Source organism: Cherax quadricarinatus, chromosome 22 (assembly GCF_038502225.1).
Source record: "Cherax quadricarinatus isolate ZL_2023a chromosome 22, ASM3850222v1, whole genome shotgun sequence".
NCBI lineage: Eukaryota > Metazoa > Arthropoda > Malacostraca > Decapoda > Parastacidae > Cherax > Cherax quadricarinatus.
Genome location: NC_091313.1, coordinates 30,251,509 through 30,277,689, shown reverse-complemented (window position 1 = coordinate 30,277,689; position 26,181 = coordinate 30,251,509). Strand labels below are relative to the sequence as shown.

General features: G+C 40.2%; 1 long non-coding RNA gene across 1 annotated transcript in view; it reads left to right on the top strand.

The window, feature by feature from the left end:
• Window positions 1-1,122: 1,122 nt before the first annotated feature.
• The window catches only part of LOC138853073 (uncharacterized), a 50,920-nt gene continuing 25,861 nt past the window's right edge, over window positions 1,123-26,181 (top strand). Inside the window, exon 1 of the long non-coding RNA XR_011392324.1 lies at window positions 1,123-1,278. This is a non-coding gene — a long non-coding RNA (uncharacterized lncRNA). The remainder of the gene's footprint in view (window positions 1,279-26,181) is intronic.

The following is a 26,181-nucleotide window of genomic DNA, read 5'->3' as shown; positions in this document are numbered from 1 at the left end:
TTTGATTATGTGGAATTAAGCGTCGATAGCCAGATCGAGCTTAGGACAGGTACCATGGGCCTGAAACGCATCTATTGCTTAAAGCGAAGCACATCTGTACTGTTTAATTTAATGTGAAATCCCACAACTCTGTAAAGAGTTTTATGCACTGTCGAAAGTTGTAAAATTTCAAGATATACTGAAACTAATCAAATCCAAGAAACGTTTCTAAGAATGTAAGTGAGCAATGAATCAACAAATTTCGAGCAGTACTGAACCCATGTTAGTGTATCAACAACAAGTTTCCAAATCCCTAAGAATCTGCTCTACTTCATTAGTTTTTGCTTGCCCTCAGTGAGGGATGTCATTATTTGTTTCTACTGGTGTTGAATATTGCTGTCAAAGTAAATAATACTTTCTATTACATCTATCAATGGGCAATAAATGAACTCGTGTAGAACAAATTAGACATTTTTAAAACAAAACAAATGGATGCTTGAATATCAAACTTAGAATGTATTTAGATGAATGACATCCGGGACTTGCTAAGGTTACCAATTGTATCAGGTACTGTAGTTTTTAATCACTCCTGTGTTATTAGCTTGAGAAGAAAATATTGATATTCATTTTTGTATATTTGCTGTAATTAAAATGACCGTAAAAAGACAATTTGTGCAGTGATTAAAAGATAAAAGTGGGCATAATATACAGTAGCAAGTCCACGGTATTTTGGGAATGGTGTGAATGATGGTATGTAAATCTTACTTGTGTTATGTTTTGTATAGTTATACATTTCCATTCTGTTGATCCCATCATGGTTTGTAAAATATTCCTAGTTCTGCCTCTGGAAAGATGTAAAGAACTTGCATTGCAAAGCTTCGGTATGCAATCAGTGTACACATCTTATCACATCCTAGGTGTAAGATCCCTGCACTTGGAAAAAATAAATATGTTGTTACTGTATGTTGATAATTTTCTGTACCCCTTATTTACATATTATCTACAAAGTGGTTTTTCTTACCTTTCCATTTATAGATTTGCTTAACACTTACCAACAGTATCTTGATGGTAATGGGCTCATGATTAAAGGAATTAGCCTCCCCTTTATAATATAAAAGCTAATGCCTTTCATTTCCCCAGGAGCTGTACGACCAAGATGGTTTTAGCACTTCCCATTATAATTACAGCCTCAACAGGCAGAAACAAAGCCCTGATTGCTTAATTAAGGGCAAAGAATCCAACACTCCTGGTGATGACCTTTCAAGGTTCAAGACAAGGAATTTAAGCTACTCTTCTCAGGTCAGATTTGACTACTTCATATAATAATATCTATTTCTACAAGGCCTAGCTGACATCAATGACATACTACTATATGTAGAGTATTTCGGACAAATTAGGTCAGTTTTGTCCCAGGATGCGACCCACCCAGGTACATTTTACTGATGGGTGAAAACAGCAAGTCCTATGGAAACATCCCATGTTTTCCAGCCGCTAGCGATCGAGCGATGGGACACCTTCCTATTCCCCAAGTGCTGTTTGATTTTCACGGGTTTAAGGGGGAGACACAAATCTCCCTTCCCCCCCCCCAAAAAAAAAAAAATGAAAAATAGTGAATAAATCTGGCCACAGGATGGTGCAATCCGCTTGTTTATACGATGTTTCTAAGTTGTTTTTTTTTTTTTTCAAAAAATGCTTTTTCTTTGCTGCTATCATAAAAAAAACATGATGTCCTATTGTGGGCTTTTTTTTTTTTTTTCTCCAAAAATTATGATTTTTGTAGCTCGATCGCTAGTGCACTCAGCCCATGTGGAGAAATTTTCTCCAGGAGGGGCAAATATCTTGTTTACTGCTACAGCGAGTAATTGATCCCAGATGCAGTACCAGTATACGACCTGTGGTCAAGCGACCGCTGCTCCGTGCGGTCCAGTGTTGCCAAGTGTAGTTTAATAGGAGACAGTCCATCTCTTACCTTAGCAGGACAATTAAGGAAAATCCTGATCCCACTTTATTATCATGGTAAAGATAGTGTATATTGTTGTCTATGCTTAAGACAGCAAGAATCAAACATTCTGCTTTGCTTCATGGAGGAAGTGGCAAGGAAGTAAAAGTACTAGGTCAGCTTTTCCTTTGTGCTAGGGGAGTAACGGCGTGGGGTGCTGTGGCGTCTTCAGATTACTTTTGACTCTACTGAGAGTGACACTGATGCCAGGATAACCAACAAAGAACGATCTGTGCATTAGTGTGAACAAAGTGTCTCATAAAACACAATAAACACTTAAGAGAAGTGTGATCAGCTTCTTTAGTGATAAGATTGTGAACAACAAAGACAAATCTTGTGGAACATAGTGTACCAGTGTGCGTATTCCTAGACTATGGAAGACGTGGACATCCAAGGACACTTCAGCTTCTATCAAGCCACCAATACCTGTCGAAGGTGTGAAGAACACCATAGCTCACACTACAAGAGCAAGGTAGGTTACGAATTTCTTGTAGTACGGGGGACTGCGCAGTTCTTGAGTCACAAGGAGTTTGTAATCAACCTATAGTCAGCAGTTAGGTGCGGACTTTCGAGTCCACACTAGTAAGTTTGTCAGCCATCAGTGAAGGAAATATGCTGACATAACACCCCCTAGGGCTAATTTATAATCTTACAAATTATAACTCATTTCAGCCCGTTGAGAGATGATCATGACAACAATTCAAGACCTCGTCTGCAGGGGCGGCTGTGTAGACGATTTGCTGTCTTTTATCAGCTAAGTGTTCCCTATATTTAAAATTATAAATTATATCTTAGTTGGTAATCCCATTTCTCAACAGCCCACACACTGAGGTCTGGAGTTAGAATCCCCGGTATGGCTGGAAAACATTAGGGACGTGTTTCCATAAGACACCTGATGTCCATGTTCACCCATCAATATAAAATGGGTACCTGGGTGTTAGTGGACTGGTGTGGGTAGCATCCTGGGACAAAACTGACCTAATCTGCCCAAAATGCTCAGCATAACAAGCGGCTTTCTATATAATAGTGTCATTGATGTCAGCTAGGCCTGTATACCTTGTACATGTACTTGTAGAAATAAAGATATTATTTACCTGTTCACATAGTAGCAAGTAGGTACCTGGGTGTTACTCAACTGGTGTGGGTGGCATCCTGGGGGACAAAATTGAGGACCACAATGGAAATCAGACAGACAGTCCTCGATGACGCATTGACTTTCTTGGGTTATCCTGGATGGCTAACCCTCCGGGGTTAAAAATCCGAACGAGATCGTATTATACTATTATGGAAATACGACACATGGCAACATTCACGGGAAGATTATTATCATAATCATGGGGGAACGCTAAACCCAGAGGATTATACAGTGCATGTGATGGGGGGGGGGGGGAATGGAAGGCATTCAGGCTCAATTCAGGGAACTGGAGCAGATCCAATTCCCTAGATCAAGAGCCCCCCTCACCAGCATCAAGGAACCTGCCTTGAGAGGTCTGACGGGAGGAGAGGATGAGAGCCACTACTAGTCTACTACACTCAGTGTGCCTTCCACGGTGGTATTGAAAAATTGGGGATACTGTGCTGACTTGTGGCGTTTTTTGACTCCCTTATATTTTTTTTCACGGAAAATAATTCTTTTTCCTCGGTAGTTGTACTTCTTTCTCGACGCAGAACTCCATTACTAGTTGACAGAATGCCATGATGTTTTTGTACGCATAATCACGCCAGCATTGTTTTATACCATAACTACCTCGGATTTGCAGTATACTTTAGTTTTTGTTTTATTGAATTCCCCCTCCCCCCCAAAAAAAAATCAGCATTTATTATTATGCAATCTACTGACATCTTGCTCAAAAGCTCGTTCTTAAAGAATTATCTAGACCTTTATCTTTCATCTGATGTCAACTAGAACACTGTACATCTTATCAATTTTGCATTCGGCTTCGAGCATTATAGTCTATAATTTTTTTCTTTGGCTTTTGAGGCAAGAGTCAATACAAACACGGTGCCCAAGTTTCAAATGTTTAATTCACAGTAAAAAAAATCATTGAAATACCTGGAGAGGGTTCCGGGGATAAACGCCCCCGCGGCCCGGTCTGTGACCAGGCCTCATGGCTGATCAACCAGGCTGTTACTGCTGACCGCACGCAACCCGATGTATGAACCACAGCCCGGCTGGTCAGGTACTGACTTTAGGTGCCTGTCCAGTGCCTTCTTGAAGACAGCCAGGAGTCTATTGGTAATCCTCCTTATGTATGCTGGGAGGCAGCTGAACAGTCTTGGGCCCCTGAAACTTATTGTGTTGTCTTATCGTAATAGTGGCACTCCTGCTTTTCACTGGAGGGATGCTGCATCGTCTGCCGAGTCTTTTGCTTTCATAAGGAGTGATTTTCGTGTGCAAGTTTGGTACTAACCCTTCAAGGATTTTCCATGTGTATATAATCATGTATCTCTCCCGCCTGCATTCTAGGGAGTACAGGTTGAGGAACTTCAAATGTTCCCAGTAATTGATTGCTTTATCGAAGTTACGTGTGCCGTAAAGGTTCTCTCTACATTTTCTAGGTCAGCAATGTCACCTGCCTTGAAAGGTGCTGTTAATGTTCAGCAATATTCCAGCCTAGATAGATCAGGCGACCTGAAGTGTGTCATCATGGGTTTGGCATCCCTGGTTTTGAAGGTTCTCATTATCCATCCTGTCATTTTTCTAGCAGATGCGATTGATACAATATTATGGTCTTTGAAGGTGAGATCCTCTGACATGATCACTCCCAGGTCTTTTACATTAGTTTTTCGCTCTACTGTGTGGTTGGAATTTGTTTTATACTCCCATGTAGTTTTAATTTCCTTGCGTTTACCATATCGGAGCAATTTAAATCTCTCATCACTGAACTTCATATTGTTTTCTGCAGCCCATTTAAAGATTTGGTTGATGTCCTCTTGGAGTCTTGTGGCGTCTTCAATGGAGGATACCGTCATGCAAATTTGGGTGTCATCTGCAAAGGAAAACACAGCGCTGTGGCTTATGTCTCTGGCTATGTCAGATATGAGGATGAGGAACAAGATGGGAGCTTTTCACCATAGCCCCCTCAGACTTTACTCTGTTGACTACTACTCTGTGTTCTATTTGTTAGGAAATTATAGATCCATCTACCAACTTTTCCTGTTGTTCCTTTAACATGCATTTTGTGTGCTATTACGCCATGGTCACACTTGTCAAAGGCTTTTGCAAAGTCTGCATTCTGCTTGTCCTCTAGAGCATCCAGGACCTTGTCATAGTGGTCCAGTAGTTGGGACAGACAGGAGAGACCTGCTCTAAACCCATGCTCCCCTGGGTTGTGTACCTGATGGGTGGCAATCTCGCTTCTTAGAACCCCTTCAAAAAATTTTACGAGTCGTTAGTGCTATCGGTCTGTACTTTGCTATTGCTTTATTGCCCCCTTTGTGGCGTGGGGCTATGTCTGTTGTTTTTAGCAGCTGTGGAATGACCCCCGTGTCCATGCTTCCTCTCCATAGGATGTTAAAAGCATGTGATAGGGGCTTCTTGCAGTTCTTGATGAACACAAGAGTTCCAAGAGTCTGGGCCTGGGGCAGAGTGCATGGGCATGTCAATTATCGCCTTTTCGAAGTCATCTAGCATCACGATAATATCGGATAGGTGTGTGTCTACCAAATTCTACGTCTCATAAAAAAATCATTTAGGTCTTCGACTCTCAGCCTGGTTAGTGGCTCGCTAAAAACCGAGTCATACTAGGACTTGAGTAGCACACTCATTTCCTTGCTGTCATCTGTGTAGGACCCATCTCGTTTAAGTAGGGGCCCAATACTGGATGTTCTCGACTTTGATTTAGCATAAGAAAAGAAATACTTTGGGCTTCTTTCAATTTTAGTTCTTCCCGCATTTCTCGACTCCTGTAGTATTCCTTTAGCTTTAGTTCAGTGTTTGCTATTTCTCTGGCCAGTGTCTCCCTATGTATTGCAGCTATATTGGCCTCTTTTAGCCGCTCTGTTATTCTTTGCCTTCGCCTGTATAGGGAGTGCCTTTCTCTTTCTAGTTTACATCTCCTTTTCCTTAAAGGAATATGCCTGGAGCATACCTTGAGTGCCACATAGTTAGTTTGTTGTAGACATAGGTTGGGATCAGTGTTTCTTAGGTTATCTTCCCAGTTTACATCATTTAGGACTTGGTTTACTTGGTCCCACCTTATGTTTTTGTTGAATTTGGTGAAGGCTCCCTCGTGACTGATCACATTTTGTCGGTCTGGGATCCTGCGTATACACATCTGAACTTATGTTGTGATCTGAATATATTGTTTTTAATATAGTAACATTTCGTATCAGATCATCATTGTTAGCGAAGATGAGGTTCAGTGTCTTCTCAAATCTTGTAGGTTCTATTATTTGCAGGTTTAAGGTGAATTTGGGGCAGAGATTTAAAAGCTCTTGTGTGTGCGAGTTTTCATCTGAGCTGCCTCCTGGTGTTATCTCTACCACATTATTTACTATATTCTTCCATTTTTAGGAGCCTTAGGTTGAAATCCCCCAGGAGCAAGATGTTGGGGGGCAGGAGCTGGAAGATTTTCTAGACAGTGGTCAATTTTCAAAAGCTGTTCCTGGAATTGTTGGGACGTTGCATACAACCACGATGACCAGGTTGTGGTTCTCGATCTTTACTGCTAAAACTTCAACTATATCATTTGAGGTATTTAGTAGTTCTGAGCATAAAAGTGACTCTGTGATATACAGGCCAACCCCCCCCCTCCTTTCCTGTTCACTGTTGCATCTGTATAGGTTGTAACCCGGGATCCGTATTTCATTGTCCAAGTGATTCTTTATGTGGATCTCTGTGAAAACCACAAACACTGTATTTGACTCTGTAAGCAGTCCATGGATGAAAGGTATTTTGTTGTTCGTTACTGGCTTTAGAACCTGTATATTTGCAAAGATGAATGTTGTCTTTCCTGAACTGAAGAGTGACACATTTCAGGGTGGAAAAGCTTACAGGATGGAGGGTTGCATGTTCCTGTTATCATATGGGCATGGCATTTTCTGAGGTGGTCAAAGTTGCACGTCCCATCTGTTTTTCCAGATATTCCATGCCTGCAGATCCCAAGTGCATAAAATTTGCATAGGCCTGGTTTCTGTTTGCCTTGGTTTTTTGTGACTGTATTCCATACTGGTGTGTGTTTTCCTGTCTCATTACTATCTTCAGCACTGGTGCTAACAATGGAGCTTTCATCAGTTATTTCCGGTAATTTATCTTCACTATTTCTTGGGTCATCCCCTTGTTTCCTATCTCCCGTAGTATTGCTAGTTTGTAACATTGGTTTTTGCATGTTCTTCTCTACACCTGTTTCCCCACTGGAGCTATCTCACTCCAGGCCACTAACATTCAAATTCAAAGTTTATTCTCTATAAAGATTACAATGTTGAATTTACAGAATTTGGTTGTTGTGTGGTTTACATGTAGTTAAATAATGATTACAGAGTGTACCACTAGAACGCCTAGCATGGCTAGGCATTTCGGGCAGACTTAGTTTAATTCTTTATTTTAAAATATTACAAATTATGAGGTAAGTTGGTATTATGGCTAAGTGACTAAATACTAGTTTGCGAGTTTAGCAATGTGAATGCTTTTGTTTTGGCACAGTACATAGTTTCAGTATTGGAGTATCATAGGATTCATTATTTTAAGATTGAGATTAATATTTCTGTTTTTGGTCAAATGGGTGAGTGTGTGAACCACCAGGTGGTATTCGTGTAGTTAGTTGATGGGGTTTATCAGGGAGATAAGATGTTTTCTAATGGTAGTTTTGAAGGTGATGAATGTGTCTGCAGTTCTAGAGTTCTCAGGTAGGGTGTTCCAGATTTTAGGGCCTTTGACATACATTGAATTTTTGTAAAGGTTTAGTCGGACATGGGGAATGTCGTAGAGATGTTTGTGTCTGGTGTTATGCCTGTGGGTTCTGTCACAACTATCAAGAAAGCATTTTAGGTCAAGGTTGATATTGGAGTTTAGGGTCCTGTAGATGTAGATTGCACAGTAGTAAGTGTGGATGTACTGAACAGGGAGTAAGTTTAGATCTATGAAGAGTGGGGGGGGGTGTGATTATTAGTGATTATTCTTACTGCAGCTTTTTGTTGGGTTATAATTGGCTTTAGGTGTGTTGCTGCAGTTGATCCCCAAGCACAAATAGCATAGGTGAGGTATGGATAAATAAGTGAGTGGTATAGTGTGAGAAGGGCATTTTGCGGCACGTAGTATCGTATCTTGGAGAGGATCCCAACTGTTTTGGATACTTTTTTGGTTGTGTTGGATATGGGTGCTGAAATTCAGGTTGTTGTCAAGGTATAGGCCTAGGAATTTGCCCTCATTATGTCTGGTAATTAGAGTGTTGTCGATCTTAATGTTAATTTGTGCATCTCCTGCTCTGCTACCAAACATAATATAGTAGGTTTTGTCAGTGTTAAGCGCAAGTTTATTGGCTGTCATCCAAGTCGATATTTTGATCAGCTCCTCATTAACAATGGTGTTGAGGGTGGCAAGATTAGGGTGAGAGATGACATAAGTCGTGTCGTCAGCAAAGAGAATGGGTTTCAGGTGTTGGGATACGTTTGGAAGATCATTGATGTATATGAGGAAGAGCAGGGGACCAAGGACACTTCCCTGCGGAACTCCAGTATCAAGTGGCCGTGTTGTTGATGCTGTGTCTTTAATGGTAACATACTGATACCTATTAAGTAAGGTAAGATTTGAAATAAGCAAGCGCATGGCCTCTTATACCGTAATGGTCAAGTTTGTGGAGTAGGATGTCGTGGTCTACTGTGTCAAAAGCTTTTCTTAGGTCAATAAAAATTCCTAGTGGATATTCCTTATTTTCCAATGCTGTGTAAAGCAGATCTAGCATTTTTATGATTGCATCATTAGTGCTTTTATTTTTCCTAAATCCAAATTGGCAGGGGTTGAGTATGTTTTGTGCTGTTATAAATGAATATAGTCTCCTGTGCACGAGTTTCTCAAAGATTTTGGATAGCAATGGTAAGTTTGATATTGGCCTATAGTTGTTTAAGTCTGTAGGGTCACCACCTTTATGTATTGGTGTAACCCTTGCCATCTTGAGTAGTTTCGGGAAGGTGCTAGTTTCTAGTGACTTGTTAAAAAGTAATGAAATAGCATGCGAAAGGATATGGGCCACTCGCTTGTACAGTAATGGTGGGACATTAGACAGATTCCCCGAGTTGTTTTTAAGTGACTTTATAATCTCTGTGACTTCCGAGGGCTCAGTTGGTGCAAGATAGAAGGAATTTGGGAAATTCCCATCTAGGTAGTCCCCGGCATGGGCATTAGTATGTGGGATTTTATTGGCGAGATTAGATCCTATGGTTGAGAAGAAGTCGTTTATCTTGTTAGCTGTGTCAGTGGGATGTAGTGGTGTTTCATTAGGTTTAGTTAGGACAATATTCTTGTTTTTTTTCAGTTTGTGGGTCCCTAGAATCTGAGAGTGTGTTTTCTATGTCTTTTTTATATCTCCTCTAGTGTCTGTGAATCTACTGGAGTAGTATAGTTGTTTGGCTTTCTTTATTACTTTGGTGAGAACTGATGAATAGTGTTTAAGAATATCTTTGTGTATTAAGCCCTGTCTATATTGCTTTTCATATTGGTGTTTCTTGTCAATGGATTTCAGAATGGTGCTGGTTAGCCATGGGCAACCAAGCCGTTTGTTTGTGATCTGTTTCGTTTTTATAGGACAATGTTTGTTGTATAGTCTAAGTAATTTGTTAAGAAAAATGTCTGTCCAGTCATCAATACCATTGGCCTTGGAGAATTCTGTAGGCCAGTCAACAATCTCTAGGTCAGTTGTGAACTTCCTTATTGAGGCCTCGTCATGGAGTCTAAATGAGACTTTGTTGTATTCAAGTGGTGCTTTATTAATGTTTGTCAGGAGGAAGGTAGGGTAGTGGTCTGTAGTGCTATCTGTGATTATCCCTGATTTAAGGGGGGCTAGTATATTGGTCCATATGTGGTCTATTATGGTTGCACTTGTCTCAGTGAGCCTGGTTGGTTTAGTTATTGTTGGTATGAGAAGTGTGTTGTTCATATTGTTGATGAAATCAGTTACAGGCTGATCATCTAGTAAGCCAAGGTTGATGCTGAAGTCTCCAGCTAAGAGAAGGTGGTGCTTATTCATTTGTCTGTTTGTTATTAGTGACTTTAATTTCTCACTGAAATTTGGGATGTTTGTGTGAGGTATCTGGTAAATGGCACCGACTGTTATAGGTGTCTTAAGGTTTTTTACAGTAAAATTAGCAAAAATGTATTCCCCATATTCATCACTAAAGCAAGTGGTGCTAATACAAGATAATTGGTTAGAGTAATAGATTGCAATACCACCCCCAACTTGGTTTGGTCTGCAGTTGTGAATTGGTGTGTATCCTGGTAGAGGGTAGATATCTATTGTGTCCTGCTTAAGCCAGGTCTCAGTAAGAATAATGCAGGAGAAGGGTGTCTTTAGTGATTCAAGGAGTGCCAGGAGGTCATCATAGTGTTTGCTTAAGGACCTGATGTTGTAGTTAAGTACTGATAGGCTTTTAGCATTGTTTAGGATAGTGCTGGCTTGTGATGCTGTGTAATAAAGGCAGTTACTTTCCAATAGGTTTTGATTGGGTGTCAGATTATGGAGGTTTAGATCAGGGTCAACGTGATCAATCATCTTCTAGGTTTAAATTATGGTTATTTATATCCTGAGTTATGTGTTGAGTTCTAGTACTGATATCTGTAGTGGTGGGAAGCTTGGATAAGTATACAGTGGACCCCCGGTTAACGATTTTAATCCGTGCAAGAGGGGTAATTGTTATGCGAAATAATCGTTATGTGAATGAATTTTCCCCATAAGAAATAATGGAAATAAAATTAATCCGTGCAAGACACCCAAAAGTATGAAAAAAAAATTTTTTTACCACATGAAATATTAATTTTAATACACACAAACTGAAAAAGGCATGCACACTTACATGACACTTACTTTTATTGAAGATCTGGTGATGATTGATGGGATGGGAGGAGGGGAGAGCATTATCTTCTTACTGTTTAGAAGGGGAATCCCCTTCCATTACGACTTGAGGTAGCAAGTCCTTTTCCGGGGTTACTTCCCTTCTTCTTTTAATGCCACTAGGACCAGCTTGAGAGTCACTGGACCTCTGTCGCACAACAAATCTGTCCATAGAGCTCTGTACCTCCCGTTCCTTTACGATTTGTCTAAAATGGGCCACAACATTGTCATTGAAATAGTCACCAGCACGGCTTGCAACAGCTGTGTCAGGGTGATTTTCATCCATAAAGGTTTGCAGTTCAACCCACTGTGCACACATTTCCTTAATCTTTGAAGTAGGCACAATGGATTCCACAACTGGCATAGGCTTCTCAGGGTTAGCCCCAAACCCTTCAAAATCTTTCTTAATTTCCATACTAATTCTCACCCTTTTTACCACAGGGTTGGCACTAGAAGCTTTCTTGGGGCCCATGGTCACTTATTTTCCAGAAACAGCACCGAAAACACTGTAATAATACGAAATATTCCGAGTGTATGCTTGGATGTTACCGCGGAGGCTGGCTGGTAAACAATGGGACGGGCGGCACATGTGAGGCTGGCTGAGGGCACATTGGACGCGTCTCGGACGAAAATCGGTGAGCGGGTTTTTAATCGGTATGCGCGGCAAAAATTTTGCGATAAAAGTAAGCGGTATGCGGAAAAATCGCTATGTGATGCCATCGTTATGCGGGGGTCCACTGTATAGCTAGAGTATTTTGGTCATATAGAGTATAGTCACTACTACACATAATGAAGTTGATGTTGTCTATGTGTTGTGCTGGAATGAACTAAAGTACAACTAGGTATAAACTAGTAATATAAAAATACAAATTTAAAATAGAACAAGACTCTCACTTGTAATTGCACTAAGGTCTAATATAATGACTTTTGTGGAGTCTATGTTTTGAGCTAGAATGAGCTATAGTACAACTAGATTTAATCTAATAATATAAAAATACAAATTAAAAATAGCACCAGTCTCTCACTAGTAATTGCAATATGGTCTAATATAATGAATTTGGTATTGACTATAGTACAACTGAGTTTAATCTAATAATATAAAAAAGGCACAAGACTCTCAATTGTAATTGTACTAAGGTGTTACATAAGTTGTTTACAAGAATTAGAGTATAACTAGATTTAAATTGACAAGATAAAATATACAAGGTAAGGTAGCAAAAGAATAAAAAAAAGTAGAAAAAAAAAAAGATATATGAGGTAGTTTTATTTTATTTTTATTTTATTTAGTAATTTAAGCATACATACAGAGGTACAAAAAATACAGGTAAGAGCAGCATGCCAAAGCCACTTATATGCATAGCATTACGGGCTGGCTTAAAATTAACTTAAGATTAACTAAGCAATGATGAAATCAGTGATAAAACATTATTGTAAACAGATAACTATAAAGCACAAATGAGTATTACAAAGACAGGTCATATGGTTGCTTGCATTGCTGTACATTCAGTCGAATGGAGTATTCTGTTAGGTAGTGTATTTAAAAAAATAATAAAGTTAGATTGGGTCCTAGGTTTAACATTTGTGTGATATAATTGTGAGTAACATATAGGATATACAATTTATAAGGTTCAGTTATTCAGTATTTATTTGGTTTTGAGTGAGTAAGTGATCTTTGAGAAGAGACTTGAATTTATAAACAGGTAGTGTTTCTTTTATATTTACAGGTAATGAATTCCAGATTTTAGGGCCTTTTATGTGCATTGAGTTTTTGCATAGCGTGAGATGGACACGAGGAACATCAAAGAGTGATCTGTGCCTTGTGTTATGGTCATGTGTTCTGTTGAGGTTGGCAAGGAGATGTTTGAGGGGAGGGTTAATATCAGAGTTAAGTGTTCTATGTATGTAATAGGTGCAATAATAAGTATGGATGTTTTGTATGGTGAGTAGGTTGAGTGTTTTGAATATTGGTGGAGTGTGTTGCCTGTAGTGAGAATTTGTTATCATTCTAACTGCAGCCTTTTGTTGGGTAATTAGTGGTCTGAGATGGTTAATTGTTGTTGAGCCCCATGCACAAATTCCATAGGTGAGATAGGGGTAAATAAGAGTGATAAAGGGCCAGGAGGGCTGACTGTGGAACATAGTACCGTATCTTCGATAGTATGCCTACAGTCTTGGAAATTTTCTTAGAAATTTGTTGTATATGTGTATGAAATTTGAGTCTATTATCGAGGTGGATTCCTAGGAATTTTCCCTCTGTTAGCTTTGAGATAGGTGATCCGTTTATTGTTATGTTAAGAGGTACATCTGTAACTCTGTTACCAAACTGAATGAAGTAGGTTTTGTCAATGTTTAGTGTAAGTTTGTTAGTCCTCATCCAGGTAGATATTTTCTGTAATTCGGTGTTTACAGTATTGGCTAGCATAACTGGGCTCGGATGAGAGAAGACGTATGTAGTGTCATCTGCAAAAAGTGTGGGTTTGAGTAATTGCGAAGCATTTGGTAGGTCATTTATGTATAGGAGAAAGAGAAGAGGGCCAAGGACACTTCCCTGTGGGACACCAACTGTAATTGGTTGTGCGGAAGACCTTGCCTCATTTGCGTACACATATTGGCTTCTGTTGCTGAGGTAAGACTTGAGGTAGTTGAGGGAGTGCCCTCTTATACCATAGTGTGACAATTTTACGTGGAGCAAGTCATGGTCAACTGTATCAAAAGCTTTACGTAAGTCAATGAAGATCCCCAGTGGGACTTCTTTTTTCTCTATTGCAGTGTATATATGTTCTAGCATGTGTATAATAGCATCATTAGTATTTTTATTAGGCCTGAATCCAAATTGGCAGGGGTTGAGAATGTTCCACAGTCAGCCCTCCTGGCCCTATATCACTCTCTTATTTACCCCTATCTCACCTATGGAATTTGTGCATGGGGCTCAACAACAATTAACCATCTCAGACCACTAATTACTCAACAAAAGGCTGCAGTTAGAATGATAACAAATTCTCACTACAGGCAGCACACTCCACCAATATTCAATACACTAAACCTACTCACCATACAAAACATCCATACTTATTACTGCACCTATTACATACATAGAACACTTAACTCTGATATTAACCCTCCCCTCAAACATCTCCTTGCCAACCTCAACAGAACACATGACCATAACACAAGGCACAGATCACTCTTTGATGTTCCTCGTGTCCATCTCACACTATGCAAAAACTCAATGCACATAAAAGGCCCTAAAATCTGGAATTCATTACCTGTAAATATAAAAGAAACACTACCTGTTTATAAATTCAAGTCTCTTCTCAAAGATCACTTACTCACCCAAAACCAAATAAATACTGAATAACTGAACCTTATAAATTGTATATCTTAAATGTTTCTCACAATTATATCACATAAATGTTAAACCTAAAACCGAATCTAACTTTATTATTTTTTAAATACACTACCTAACAGAATACTCCATACGACTGAATGTACAACAATGCATGCAACCATATGACCTGTCTTTGTAATACTCACTTGTGCTTTATAGTAATCTGTTTACATTAATGTTTTATCACTGATTTCATCATTGCTTAGTTAATCTTAAGTTAATTTTAAGCCAGCCCGTAATGCTATGCATAGTATAAGTGGCTTTGGCATGCTGCTCTTATCTGTATTTTTTTTGTACCTCTGTATGTGTGCTCAAATTGGAAATAAATAAAAAATAAATAAAAAAAAATGAGGTAGGAGTAGATTCGTTTATGAATTAATTTTTCGAAGATTTTTGAGAAAGGGTGTAAATTGGATATTGGCCTATAGTTATTCAACTCTGTTTGGTCTCCTCCTTTATGGATCGGGGTGACCCTTGCTATTTTGAGAACTGTAGGGAAGGTGGAGGATTCAATGGATTTGTTAAAGAGTGTTGCAATGATTGGTGATAGTACTTGTGACGCTTTTTTGTATATAAAGGGTGGTAAGGTATTTAAATCTCCTGCCTTGTTTTTCAGTGCGTTGATAATAAGGAAGACTTCGTATGGGTTAGTCGGAGCTAGGAACAGTGTGTTCGGGTAGTTGCCAGTGAGGTAGTCATTTGGTGGGGTATCTGAGCTTGGGATTTTATTGGCAAGGTTTTGACCTATAGTGGAGAAGAAATCATTGAGTCTGTTTGCTGTTTCTGTTGGTGGGAGTTGGGGTTCATCTGATTTTGCTAATTTTATTTCGCTATGTTGTGATATCTTTTTTGTTCCCAGAATTTCTGATAGGGTCTTCCAGGTCTTTTTTATATCACCTCGTAAGTTGGATAATCTGTTCTCATAATAAAATTTTTTTGCCCTTCTTATCAGGCTGGTTAGGATTGACGAGTAACGTTTTGTTTGGTCTCTGGTTATGTGACCCATTCTGTACTGTTTTTCATATCGGTGTTTTGTATTTATGGATTTGAGAATGCTGGGTTTTAGCCAGGGACTGTTCAGTCTCTTAGCTGTCATCTGTTTAGTTTTTTTAGGGCAGTGCTTGTTATAAAGGTATTGGGTCTTTTTTAGAAAATTATTAAAACATTCGTCAATATCTGTATAGATTTCTAGCTCAGTGTGCCAGTCAATGTTTGTTACTGCTGTTGTGAAGTTATTAATGGCTGCCTCATTGTGAAGTCTGAAGGCGACTTTAGTAGTGTCTTGGGGTATTTTACCAAGAGTTGTTATGAGGAAAGTAGGGTAGTGGTCTGTGGTATTATCTGTAATTATGCCTGATTTTAAAGGGGATATGGTGTTGGTCCAGATGTGGTCAAGTAGGGAAACACTAGTCTCTGTAACTCTTTTAGGTTTTGTTACTGTTGGTAGCAACATGCAGTTACTCATTGTGTTTGTGAATTCAGTAACGTGTGGGTCCTGGTCTTGCAGGAGATTTATATTGAAGTCACCTGAGAGTAGTAAGTGATCTTTGTTCATGCGTGCATCAGTTATCATACTTCCTAGGTTTTGACTAAATTGGCTAATGTTTGATTGTGGAACTCTGTAGATGTTTATCACTGTGAGAGGTTTTTGTAGGTCTTTGGATTTGAATTTAGCTATTATATATTCCCCATGTTCATCCCTTGTGCAAGTATTAGTGATACATTCTAGTTGGTCTGAGTAGTATATAGCAGTGCCACCCCCTTGTTGGTCTGGCCTATAGTTGTGTATGGCTGTGTAACCAGGAATGGCATAGACATCTGTAGTATCAGGCTTTAGCCAGGTTTCAGTTAGTGTAATGATGGACATATTGGCATATTAGTAATGCTAGGAGGTCATCATAATGCTTGCTTAAAGATCTGATATTGTAGTTAAAGATAGTTATGTTGTTGTTGGCTCTGAGAAGTGCCTTTGATTGTTCTGCTGTGTAGTAATTACAGTAACTGTTTGAATCATTTAAGTCATTAAATAAGAGGTTGGTATCAGGATCAATGCTTGTAATCATAAGATTTGTAGTGAATCTATAGTTAGAATTAAGTAAAAAATAAAGTAAATATTCTAAAGCTAAAAGGTACTAGTTAGCAAAAGATAGTTAAGGGCCTTGAACAATAATATAACTGAAATATACACTAATTGCACACACAATATAGTCACTAAGATATGAAAACAATCTTAGAGTAGGAATTATAATATAAACTTATAATATAAAAATACAAATTGAAATGGTACTTGCAATTGCACTAGAGTCTGGTATAGGTTGTTCCTGGTTGTTCTCCATTCTTACAGTTGTCTACCAAAACAGCATTTGTACCAGGGGGCGAAAGCACCATCCAGCCCAGACTTATTATTTTCCCATCTGTTATAGAAGGCTGTCAGTTTTTTTATGAAGGCCGTTTTGATGTTATCACCTTTGAATACCACTGTCACTTGATTCCACAGTTCGATTTCATTTGGGCATACCCAAAAACACTTCCCTGGTTTAATATCTCTTGTACATGATTCCTGAATATCTGCACAAGGTGCATGGGCCCATTTCCGACATAAGTTGTACATAATCCATGCAGCAGCCAGTTTGTTTTGTTGCTAAGTTGCAGACTACACAGAATTTCATGATTTTGGTTGTTTTACTGTATATTCTACTACTAACCTCCTTAAAGTGTAGATCTGTCCATTTGTATTGTATATATTTGTATTTGTACATGTGTGTTTGGGCAATCTTACAACTCTGGTAGTTACTGTTTGGGTGCTTGATAAAGGCGCCTAAAAGCCTAAAAAACCCCTCAGCCTATGAATCCAGTCAGAAGATACTTTATTGTTTCCACAAATCCGTTTGGGTGTTAAGGGCGCCTAGAAACTCTTTCAGCTTTGAAAATCCGGTTCTTGGTTCACTTATTTATTAGGCGAATCCGGACGAGTCTGGACGAATCTGGTCAGTGGAACATTTATTTTGAACGAAACCGGTAGGAGATTTTGGACCAGCTTGTGAAAGGACTACTGGAATATTATTTAACAGTAATGTGTGTTCAGTTTGATACAAAAGGTATAACTTGCGTGTTCCTTGACGCTGGTGAGGAGCTCTTGATCTAGGGAATTGGTTCTGTGCTCCAGTTCCCTGAATTTAGCCTGAATGCCTTTCATCCCCCCCACAGGCGCTGTATAATCTTATGGGTTTAGCCCTCCCCCATGATTAATAATCCGTCAGTGTCAAGTACGCGGATGACAGTGCTCTGTTAGTGTCAGGTAAAGACCCACAAGATATAGCTAATGTAATAACACTGGAACTGGAGTCCTGCAGCAAATGGTTAGTAGACAACAAACTACAAGTATCGTTACACCTCGGGAAAACTGAAACAAACTGAGAAGGGCAAATTATTTAAATGTCCGGTGTAATTAGGAACTCATCACTTCAGTTTCCTCAGTAAAATATCTGGGAATCCCCTTTGGCTCATGCATGTCAGAAGAATTGATAGGGGACTGAGGTTCCTCTACAGACAAGCACAGTGTCTACCTACTGAAGTTCACAGGACCCTATGTCTAGCCCTTATATAATGTCATATGGACTACGCTTGTACTTCAGGGTACTCTGCCTTGACAGAGAAAAAAAATGGAAGGATAGATTGCAAATCACCCAGAACAAAATAGTAAGATTCATACTGGACCTGGGTCCAAGAGAACATGTAGGCCAGGATGAATTACAAAAACTGAGTATGCTGAATGTTGAAGACAGTAAAACAACCAATAATAATAATAATAATAATAATAATATCTTTATTTTACTACAAGTACATGTACAGGGTATACAGTCCTAGCTGATTACAATGACATATTGCTATATAGAAAGTCCCTTGTTATGCTCCGGAGGCATTTCGGGCAAATTAGGTCAGTGTCCCAGGATGCAACCCACACCAGTCGACTAACACCCAGGTACCCATTTTACTGATGGGGAACATAGACAACAGGTGGAAAGAAACACGTCCAATGTTTCTACTCTGGCTGGGAATCGAACCCAGGCCCTCGCCGTGTGAACCGAAAGCGTTAACCACCAGGCCACCAGAGTCCAAAGTTAAATCAAGTTTATAAAATTGCTCACAGTGTCCAGAATATCTTGCTGTCAATTTTGTCAAGGCTGGGAACCAAAGCAATCATAGTACTAGGGGGAGAGAGCACACCTTTGTAGTACCCACAGTCAGTTTACCTGGAGAGAGTTCCGGGGGTCAACGCCCCCGCGGCCCGGTCTGTGACCAGGCCTCCTGGTGGATCAGAGCCTGATCAACCAGGCTGTTGCTGCTGGCTGCACGCAAACCAACGTACGAGCCACAGCCCGGCTGATCCGGAACTGACTTTAGGTGCTTGTCCAGTGCCAGCTTAAGACTGCCAGGGGTCTGTTGGTAATCCCCCTTATGTGTGCTGGGAGGCAGTTGAACAGTCTCGGGCCCCTGACACTTATTGTATGGTCTCTTAACGTGCTAGTGACACCCCTGCTTTTCATTGGGGGGATGGTGCATCGTCTGCCAAGTCTTTTGCTTTCATAGTGAGTGATTTTCGTGTGCAAGTTCGGTACTAGTCCCTCTAGGATTTTCCAGGTGTATATAATCATGTATCTCTCCCTCCTGCATTCCAGGGAATACAGGTTTAGGAACCTCAAGCGCTCCCAATAATTGAGGTGTTTTATCTCCGTTATGCGCGCCGTGAAAGTTCTCTGTACATTTTCTAGGTCGGCAATTTCACCTGCCTTGAAAGGTGCTGTTAGTGTGCAGCAATATTCCAGCCTAGATAGAACAAGTGACCTGAAGAGTGTCATCATGGGCTTGGCCTCCCTAGTTTTGAAGGTTCTCATTATCCATCCTGTCATTTTTCTAGCAGATGCGATTGATACAATGTTATGGTCCTTGAAGGTGAGATCCTCCGACATGATCACTCCCAGGTCTTTGACGTTGGTGTTTCGCTCTATTTTGTGGCCAGAATTTGTTTTGTACTCTGATGAAGATTTAATTTCCTCATGTTTACCATATCTGAGTAATTGAAATTTCTCATCGTTGAACTTCATATTGTTTTCTGCAGCCCACTGAAAGATTTGGTTGATGTCCGCCTGGAGCTTTGCAGTGTCTGCAATGGAAGACACTGTCATGCAGATTCGGGTGTCATCTGCAAAGGAAGACACGGTGCTGTGGCTGACAGCCTTGTCAGTGGCCAGGCTTCAAACACCTTTTATTGTACAACAATAAAGGAATGGAACAGACTGCCCATACATGTCGAAGTCAGTCACAGCATGAGCAAGTTCAAGAAGAGAGCCAAAAGGTGCCAGCCTCTTTCTTCTTACCCTCTCCAATCTAGTCTATTATGCTCATGGGAAATTTGCACCTACAAAAAGCCTAAATCCCAAAAAAGTTCCATCCATTTCATAAGATAAATCAGTTATTAAAGATTAAAGCTACTCAGAAGAAGCGTACTGCAGTGACTAATTGAAAACACTGCTGTATCATTTTGAAATTAAAGTATGTTTATTCAGGCACAGGTACACACAAATACAGTTACATAGATTATCATACATAGCAGTGTATGTGTAAAGTACCTAGGATAACCCAAAAAAGTCAGAGTGACTTATTTCCAAGGAGGATACACGAATGTATGTTTGAAGATGACCAGAAGAGGCTTTCTAGGATAAATGTGCGGGAAACCAAAACCAAGAATGGCTCGTGTAAAAATTAACCAATGTCAAATGTTCCATGAACTTTCCCTTATAATTTACCATGGTTGAAAATTTAAAGCTGATTGGATGCAGTGTTCAGAAGTTTAACCATTCTGTTTTTACAAGTAATAACTCATGCCTCAAAGAATTGAACAGCCTAAACCAAACACCATGGAAATTTGTCAGTTGTGAGGTTAATTATTTGCCAGAATTAAGATCAAATACAGTGGACCCCCGGTTAACGATTTTAATCCGTGCAAGAGGGCTCATCGTTATGCGAAATAATCGTTATGCGAATTAATTTTCCCCATAAGAAATAATGGAAATAAAATTAATCCGTGCAAGACGCCCAAAAGTATGAAAAAAAAATTTTTTTACCACATGAAATGTTAATTTTAATACACACAAACTGAAAAAGGCATGCACAATTACATGACACTTACTTTTATTGAAGATCTGGTGATGATTGATGGGATGGGAGGAGGGGAGAGCATTATCTTCTTACTGTTTAGAAGGGGAATCCCCTTCCATTAGGACTTGAGGTAGCAAGTCCTTTTCTGGGGTTACTTCCCTTCTTCTTTTAATGCCACTAGGACCAGCTTCAGAGTCACTGGACCTCTGTCGCACAACAAATCTGTCCATAGAGCTCTGTACCTCCCGTTTCTTCAAGACTTTCCTAAAATGGGCCATAACATTGTCATTGAAATAGTCACAAGCACGGCTTGCAACAGCTGTGTCAGGGTGATTTTCATCTATAAAGGTTTGCAGTTCAAACCACTCTGCACACATTTCCTTAATCTTTGAAGTAGGCACAATGGATTCCACAACTGGCATAGGCTTCTCAGGGTTAGCCCCAAACCCTTCAAAATCTTTCTTAATTTCCATACTAATTCTCACCCTTTTTACCACAGGGTTGGCACTAGAAGCTTTCTTGGGGCCCATGGTCACTTATTTTCCAGAAACACCACCGAAAACACTGTAATAATACGAAATATTCCGAGTGTATGCTTGGATGTTACCGCGGAGGCTGGCTGGTAAACAATGGGACGGCCGGCACATGTGAGGGCACATTGGACTCGTCTCGGACGAAAATCGGTATGCGGGTTTTTAATCGGTATGCGGGGCAAAAATTTTGCGATAAAAGTAATCGTTATGCGGAAAAATCGCTATGCGATGCCATCGTTATGCGGGGGTCCACTGTACATTATAACCTTTTTCAAACTAGTCTTGCTCACCCTGAATGTGGATCACCCAGTACAAGTACGAAAAAGATACAAGTGTTGCAAACCCCCTGCTTCCTGTAAGTCAATGCATGGACCAAACACGGACTCTAGGTTGAGGGACTGATTACCTCAAAATCCTCATCTTCCACTTTTCTCTGCAATGGACTGAAGAAACCACTAGCTGGCAAAACGTTTCCAGAATAAAGATACCTAAATGTTGCACAAGTGTCTCATTTATTAATAATACAAGTTACTGGTAGATTATTATTATAATAAAAAAAGAAGCGCTAAACCACAAGGGCCATACAGTGCTGCAGTTACTGGTAGAGAAACCTAAAATACCATAAACCACATTGTATCTCATCTTACACGTATACAAATTTTATCCCAGGATTCATCCTACAGGTGTCCCGTAGCTCGGTTGCTAGCCTACTCAGCTCACACACTGAGGTCCATGGTTCGATCCCCGGTACGGGTGAAACCATTAACAAGGTTTGTTTCCTTAAGACACCTGCTGTCCCTGTTCATCTAGCAATGAAATAGGTACCTGGGTATTAACCGACTGGTCTGGATCGCATCCTAGGGACAAAATTAACCTAATTTCCCCGAAATGCTCTGCCTCCCAGCACACATAAGGGGGATTACCAACAGACCTCTGGCAGTCTTCAAGCTGGCACTGGACAAGCACCTAAAGTCAGTTCCGGATCAGCCGGGCTGTGGCTCGTACGTTGGCTTGCGTGCAGCCAGCAGCAACAGCCTGGTTGATCAGGCTCTGATCCACCAGGAGGCCTGGTCACAGACCGGGCCGCGGGGGCGTTGACCCCCGGAACTCTCTCCAGGTAAACTCCAGGTAATAAAAAGGGGCTTTCCATATAGTATATCACTGATGTCAGCTAGGTCTGTATACGTTGTACATGTACTTGCAAAAATATTATTACACTGGTCCACTGACACAAGAATAACTATTGCTACATTATTGCTATATACTACAAAGGTGCAAGTAAACACCTCGTCACTTTCTGAATAAGAATCCTGGACATTGCATTTGAGTGGAGAAAACCGAGAGCAGGTGGAGGGAGAAAACAGAGAGGGGGTGGAGAAAACTGGGAGGGGGAAGAGGGAGAAAACTGGGAGAGGTGGAGGGAGAAAACAGAAGGGGTGGGGGGAAACTGAGATGGGGGTCGAGGAAGAAAACGAAGAGGGCGTCGAGGGAGAAAAACGGAGAGGAAGTCGAGGGAGAAAATGGAGAGGGGGTCGAGGGAGAAAACAATGGCGGAAAGATAGTTTATTTTACAAAACGCTAGTGTACATTTACATTATAAAATTTATATAATATAGATTTGGGAACTAGTGCCACTTTCATATTCGTCCCTAAACGTCCTATATCCCTTGTCAATGTCAAATTTACCATGAGCAGATGTGATGTAAATGTTTATGCCGAAAGAAATGGTGGGTTATTAGGCAAGAACACAAGAACACAAGAACGAAGGAACACTGCAGAAGGCCCACTGGCCCATGCGAGGCAGGTCTCCTACCGGCTTAAGCAAATGCACCCAACCTAGTCAGGTCAGGTCACATTGACTTAAGGGAGGAACACGGCAACCGACCTGGTAGCTCAAGCTATCAGGTCTAACTCACACCCACCCACATCTACTCATGTATTTATCCAACCTATTTTTAAAGCTACACAACGTTCTGGCCTCTATAACGGTACTTGGGAGTTTGTTCCACTCATCCACAACTCTATTACCAAACCAGTACTTTCCTATATCCTTCCTGAATCTGAATTTTTCCAACTTAAAACCATTGCTGCGAGTCCTGTCTAGGCTAGATATTTTCAGCACACTATTTACATCCCCTTTATTTATTCCTGTCTTCCATTTATACACCTCAATCATATCCCCCCTAATTCTACGTCTTTCTAGAGAGTGCAGTTTCAGGGCCCTTAGTCTATCCTCATAGGGAAGGTTTCTGATACATGGGATCAACTTTGTCATCCTCCTTTGTACATTTTCCAGAGAATTTATATCCATTCTGTAATACGGTGACCAAAACTGTGCAGCATAATCTAAATGAGGCCTAACCAAGGATGTATAGAGTTGAAGAACAACCTGAGGACTCCTATTATTTATGCTTCTTGATATGAAGCCAAGGATTCTATTAGCTTTATTGCGAACACTTATGCACTGTTGTCTTGGTTTCAGATTACTGCTAACCAGAACTCCTAAATCTTTTTCGCAATCCGTAATATTAAGATCTACATTATTTAGTTTATATGTGGCATGGTTATTGTCCTGTCCAACATTTAGAACTTTGCATTTGTCTATATTAGACTGCATCTGCCACTTCTCCGACCACTGCATCAGTCTATTCAAATCTTCCTGGAGTGCTCGAATGTCCTCGTCAGAATGAATTCGACGGCCTATCTTGGTGTCATCGGCAAACTTGCCGATGTCGCTCTTTATGCCCTCATCTATGTCGTTTATGTAGATTGTGAACAGCAGGGGGCCCAACACTGACCCCTGTGGAACACCGCTCGTGACACTTCCCCACTCTGATTTCTCCCCATTTATGCAAACTCTCTGCTGCCTATTTGTCAACCATGCCTCTATCCAGGAAAAAATTTCTCCTCCTATTCCATGTGCTTTAATTTTCCTCAATAGTCTCTGATGTGGGACCCTGTCAAAAGCCTTACTGAAGTCCATATACACAATATCATATTCATTACCATGATCTACCTCCTCAAATACCTTAGTGAAAAAAGTTAATAAATTCGTAAGGCAGGAACGCCCCTTTGTAAAACCATGCTGAGATTCGTTGATTAATTTATGCTTTTCAAGGTGGCTACGAACTGCCTCGGCAATTATTGATTCCATAAATTTTCCCACTATGGAGGTTAGGCTTATTGGTCTATAGTTCGAAGCTAAGGACCTGTCACCTGTTTTGAAAATAGGTATCACATTTGCCATTTTCCACTTATCTGGCACCATGCCAGTTTGTAGTGATATGTTGAAAAGATTAGCCAAAGGTGTGCTAAGCTCCTCTTTACATTCCTTTAGAACCCTTGCATACAGTTCATCAGGGCCTGGGGATTTGTTAGGTTTTAATTTATCTATTTGCCTAAGGACCATGTCACTTGTGACCCTAATAGTGCACAGTTTATTATCGTCCTGTTCTACATAATTTATCATTACTGGAATATCGCTGGTATCCTCCTGTGTAAAAACTGAGAGGAAGTATGTGTTAAAAATTCTACACATTTCCTTATCACTGTCAGTGAGCTGACCCGAGGAACTTTTGAGTGGGCCTATCTTGTCCCTGATCTTACTTCTGTATACCTGAAAGAATCCTTTTGGGTTAGTCTTCGATTCTCTTGCAACTTTAACCTCATAATCTCTTTTTGCTTTTCTAATTACCTTTTTTATTTCTCTCTTTAACTGAATATATCGATTTCTCAATTGCCCCTCTCCTCTTTTGATTTGCCTATATATGCCTCTCTTTTGACCAATCAGATATTTTAATCTAGTGTTCATCCATTTAGGATCATTTTTGTTTGATCTGATTTCCCTATTTGGAACATAATTTGACTGAGCAGCTAGAACTATGCCCTGGAAAGCATCATATCGGCAACCATCACCACCTACCTAACCCTTAGTCAGGTCATTCCAGTTCAGCCCACCTAAGTAATTTTTCAGTCCTATGAAATCAGCCAAGCGAAAGTCAGGGACGGAGACTTGATTGCCATCATTAGGGGAATTCCATGATATATTAAAACTGAGTGATTTGTGATCACTTTCCCCAAGCTCATCATTAACCTCAAGATTATTAATTAGTGTTTCCCTACTGGCAAGAACCAAGTCAAGGAGGTTATTTCCCCTAGTTGGCTCTGTCACAAACTGTTTTAAAAAACAATCCTGGATCGTATCAAGAAAGTCACCTGACTCTAAATTTCCTGTCAAATTGCTCCAGTCAATCTGTCTATAGTTGAAATCTCCCATTAGCACAACATTTTCGTATGTAGATGCCTTACGAATTTCGTCCCATAGAAGTTTACTGCACTCCCTATCAAGATTTGGGGCCCTGTAAATCACACCCAAAATTAGTTTTTCTCAGCCCTCGAGAAGCTGTAACCAAACAGATTCAGTGGCTGACGCTTCTAATTTAATATCTTGTCTAACACAACAATTTAAATTGTCTCTGACATACATCGCTACTCCACCACCTTTCCTGTTGACCCTGTCAGTGTGGAATAATTTATAGCCTTGTATGTGACATTCAGAGGGCATCTCTCTATCTTTCAGATTGAGCCAGGTCTCTGTTATAGCAATAATATCTATGTTTCCTGCACTTGCAATTAATCTTAGCTCATCTATCTTATTTCTTACACTCCTGCTATTAGTATAGTAAACCTTAAGGGAGCTAGTCCCTTGCTGCCCTCTGCTGTCCCCCTTTGTTTGCTGACCTGATCTATTGTCTTTATTTATAACTTCATGCTGAATGCCTTTTATACATTTACTGTTTCCAACCCAAGTGTTGCAACCTGCACCCTGTGGGAAGAATGGCACCTCTCCCAGAGAAGAGGCTTCTAAGCACAAACCTTTCAAATTCCACCACCTCGTTACGTGACCCATTGTCGGGAGGGAAGGAATGGTGGAGGTAACCAATGGGGGGGGTATAGTAAAGAGTGGGAGGCAAACAACTCCGAGAGGTAATTAATATAGGTAAGCAATGGAAGTAAACAAGAGGGACAGGGTAGAGGTAAACAGGGGAGGGGAGGCAAAGAGTGGAGGGGAGGTAAACA